We start from the raw sequence: 4602 nt of genomic DNA, 5'->3' as shown, positions 1-4602 counted from the left end.
CCTGTGGCTCTTCTCTCAGGGATCACAGTCCCGTGCTGTGTGTTGCCCAACGTCCGAAAATGCCTGTCTTCATCACGTGCTTCTCTAGTTTCAGGTTGGACAGTAAATTTGTTCCATGACTCAATCATGGCAAGAATCAGGAATTTACCATTTATTGTTGAAGGATTTCTGAAGGCAGAGAGGTGGCCTCACGCCTGGCTACAGCCCTTGGTACCCTCCAACCTTCCTTGGCTCTCATTCTGCTCTATCAACAAGTAAGACCCTTGGAGAAATGGGGACAGGAATGGGGCAGGTATATCTACCCCTCCAATTCTAACATACAGATATGGACGCTGCCTCTTCCCTTGGTTCCCCGAGAACAGCCTAAAGTTCAGCAACCCCCAACTCTTTTGGAAAAATCCGTCACCTCACAATTACACAGCATCACTCCTTGCTATTTGCTTGCACATACATTGTTTCATTTGATTCCAACAGCGAAGGGGTGGATGAGATGGGCTGTTATTACCCCTGCTTCAGAGAAAAGGAATGAGGAGCCCAGCGAGAGGAGTTTCTGTCCACACCCCACAGCTGGCCACAGGAGGGGTGGGACACAGTCAGCTTTCTCTCCCTGATTCCTAGAGACACGTGTACATAGTAACAGCATCACTGTTACCAAAATGTGTGTCAAAATGTAGCCACTGGCATATAGTTTTATTATAATGGAATCCAAGGCTGGAAGTGAGCAAATGACCAAATAACCAAAAACTGTGGAGAGGACGGAAGGTTTACTAGTTGATCTTCCTGACCTCACCAGAGCTAAACCTGACGTGAAAATTTTGCTTGAAGCAACCTTAGGATGTTTCCTTCCTCTTTTGCTACAAGGGTTCTCCCGGATGCCACTGACTTCCCTGATGCCTGGCAAGCTGAGGCTCCACACCACTGCCACCCCGGTGACCCTGAGGACGCCGGTCCAGGCCCCTCCTGCCAGCGCCAGCTCTCCTTCCTCCCGCTAAAGCCATCTGTGCTTACACATCACATGCTGACTAGACCCAGGTCCCAGAGCTGCAGGGGGTGTCTGGGTCAGGAACTCTTCCCTCACCGTCGGCCACCCCCATGGATGAGCCTGGGGATCCCCATGGGGAAGGCACTGAGCACAGGGGAGCGTGTCCCCCAGGAGGTGAGGGAGGCTCTGACAGGCAGGGGCCACTCCCCTCAGGAGCCCCTGTGTTCGAAAGCAAGAGCGGCCAGCTCTGGCGTGTGGTGGTGACCCACAGTGTCGGGCTCTAGGAAGCCCATGACCTTTCTGGAGGGGGAGTGAACAGTATGTGCCCCAAACCTTAAAAACGGCCACATTCTCTGATCCTGGAAATTCACCCACTCCGAGGAAGTCATCCCAAGGAAATGATTCCAGATGTGTGTGCAAGGCCTGAGTCAACCTCAATCTCTTCAAACACAGTGTCCAACACAGGACGTGAGACACAGTAACGGTAGATACTTTGGGAAGGACGGGAAGAGCAGATTTCCGTGGCTGGGCACCACAGAGGGGCAAGCTGGTATTTGCTGCTAAGTCGGCCTTCCCTCTCTGCCTTGACAGGACTTCCTGCAGGACGGCCACCTCCCTGCCTCACTGACGGTGGGCTTAGCCGGGTGACCTGCTCCGGGCTGGCAGCAGGCGTGATGCTTGCCACCACCGAGGAGAAGCTCTGAACGAGACTGTTGTAGCTTGGCTGGGGCACGCTTACTCCCCTCCTCCAGCATGACAGCAGCCTGTCCCCGAGAGCCCACGCTCTCATGTCAGAAACAGAAGACACACGCAAAACAGAGCTGAGCTGCCACCTACACACACACCTCACACAACCTCAGCAAGAATAAACACTGTCGTCAGAACCCGCCGAGACTGAGACTGTTTGTTACGCGGCACAACCTAGTGAGAGCTGACGGATACGCACGGGAGGAAAGAGCACACGCTCTCACGGAGCTCAAGGTCCAGCGACACAGAGGAAGTATTTTAGGGGCACCTTGAGGAGGACATTGGATTTGGACACGTGGAGATGGGATACACGGGGAACGCAGGGAACGTGCACGAAGGTGAGAAAGCACAGGCTATTTTGATAACGGATGGCACTTAGGAAGGGAAACTGAGGCCCTGAGAGTTTAAGCTACTTGACCAAATGAGTGCAGGACCAGGATTCAAACCCAGACCGGCAGGCTCCACGATCCAGCCTCTCAGCACAGCCCCAGAGCTGTGACATAAACATAAGTCACAGATGAACAGGAACGAACAGCACAGCGATCACCCACTAACGGTGCGTGCACTTAGCCCCCGCAGGGAGGGTCACCATCGAGACGTGCGGGCAGAGGAACAGAAGCCGAAAGCGTGAGCTCTGGCATCCGACCTCCTGAGACTGAATCCCGACTCTGCTGCCGCAGCCAGGAGACCCAGACACACCACTCAACCTGCCCGTGTCCCATGCCTCTATTTCCTCTTCTGTTAAATGGGGTGATCGTCGTACCCGCCTGCCAGGGTGGCTGAGTTAGCACTAGCAAAGCTGTCAGGACAGGCCCTGGTACCCCCAACACATTCAGGAGATGTGACTTACAGAACAAATGATGTCACATGATCCAAAGACTCAACAGCTGGAAAAGGAAGAATTAAACTGAAACTCACCTCACACTCCTGGCCGGGGATGCTTAGAGAGATGCTGCAGTAAATGCACTTAAATTCTTGTCGCCTTCAGANCCTGACTTGGCTTCCTGTGTCCCTTTGTGAGGACCACAATGGCTTGGCCCGAGCAGAACCCAGGCGGTCCCCCCTCTGCGTCCCCAGGGAGGGAAGAATGTGGTGGATGGGACGGGTGNCCCAGGCCGAAGTCCCCCTCCCCTGAGGCCTCCTCTCCGCAGGGCGCAGGCTCCCCATTCATCATCCCCCGGCGCTGTGTGTGGACTCCACGACGCCGACAGCCTTCTCCTCCAAGTCACCGTTGTTGATGACCCTTGTCACAGAGCACCTCGCCCACGGTGCCGCTAATGCTGACAATGGCTGCCTGCCAAAGGTCCTGTACTGTGCAAGTGCCCAAAGTGTATTAACTCACTGAGTCTTCGGGACAGTCCTAGAAGTTTCCATAATAAACCCCATTTACAGACAAGGAAACTGAGGCTCAGAGGGGTCACGGAACCTGTCCGTGGTCACATGTGTGGAGAATCATCAGTGGCCACTGTGGACGTTTACATCCCGATGCCTGGGAGCTGTGAATGTGCCCCCCTTCTCCATCACAAGGGGCTCTACAGGTGACAGGTGGGGAGATCACCCCAGACTGTCCGGCAGGCTCAACAGAAGCTCATGGAGGCAGGAGGGCCAGACTCACAGAGGAGAAGGACGACAGAAGCAGAGGTCAGAGCACAGTACTTTGAAGGTGGAGGATGGAGCCATGAGCCAAGAAACCAGGAAAGGAAGGTCTTTTGACCATGGGAATACGGGAGAAGCAACTGTCTCGTTTCCAGGCCCTGGGCTGAAGACTCTGGCAGTTTCCACTTGTCTCAGGAATCACCTGCCATAAGCCCTGAGCTGCCCCGTAAGAAGGGCGGCCACCGCGAGGATGTCCTGTGGGGCGGCCGTGTCCCAGCTGAGCCCAGCCCTCCAGCCACCCCTGCCAAGCGCCAGGACATGAGGCTGCGTCCCGGGCCCCGGACCCTCCCGAGCCACCCAGCCATGCTGGACACCACCTAGTGAGCTCCGTCAGCACCACACAGAACAAACCTGCTCGGCTGAGCCCCACCCGAGTGCCTGGCCCACAGAAATCAGGCCACGTAACAAAACAGTTGCCATCTGAAGCAGCTAAGTGATGGGGGGACTGGGGTGCACAACGGGGAACCACAGACAGTCAAGAGTGTGTAGCCAGGACGCACAGCCACGAGTCTGAGCCCACAGCCCCGGCTCCAGTATCTTATCCTTTTCATTTCCATCCTGACTTCATGAGGCCGAGTTAGAGACCAGACGTGGATGCTAGGAGAGGCCCCCGGAGTGGCACGAGGTCCCGCAGTCCGAGGCGGCAGAGCTGGCAGCGAGGTCCGGCCCAGCTCAAACCCGCCACCACCGTTCTGCAGGGACTCATCAGACCGATGTTCCACCAAAGCTGCTCCTCCTGGGCCCCAAGATTTACAGAAGAGGCCTGAATATGTGGCCCCGTGAAAAACGGTGAAAACTGCACCAACAGCGCCGACGGGCCTTTGCACGTCCCACTCTCCATGGGCGGCTGGGTTTCCTGCTTTGTCTCTCTGCTGAAGCTCTAGGTCTGGGACAAGAAGCAACAGCCCAGCCAGCCAAGGGGCCCTGACGACAGTCACTGCCATTGTGAGTCCTATTGCCATAGGTACATGGGTAGACTCTCCCCACTCGTCCCTGACTTGGCTTCCTGTGTCCCTTTGTGAGGACCACAATGGCTTGGCCCGAGCAGAACCCAGGCGGTCCCCTCTCTGCGTCCCCAGGGAGGGAAGAATGTGGTGGATGGGACGGGTGGCTCTTTTCCTCCTCCTGCTTCCTTTGTAAGCTCGCTCTGGCCCTGCCCCGAGGAGGTGGGCGACTCTGGGCCAATCTCTTAGCTTCCCCAGCCTCTGTTTCTCCCA

General features: G+C 56.1%; 1 protein-coding gene across 1 annotated transcript in view; it reads right to left on the bottom strand.

Annotated features, from left to right (window-relative positions):
- Positions 1-4602, bottom strand: part of ARHGAP8 (Rho GTPase activating protein 8) — a 66241-nt gene that overhangs the window by 15042 nt on the left and 46597 nt on the right.

Source organism: Ailuropoda melanoleuca, chromosome 15 (assembly GCF_002007445.2).
Source record: "Ailuropoda melanoleuca isolate Jingjing chromosome 15, ASM200744v2, whole genome shotgun sequence".
NCBI classification, from domain to species: domain Eukaryota; kingdom Metazoa; phylum Chordata; class Mammalia; order Carnivora; family Ursidae; genus Ailuropoda; species Ailuropoda melanoleuca.
The sequence above is the reverse complement of the archived record's forward strand: the minus strand, read 5'-3'. Positions and strand labels throughout refer to the sequence as shown.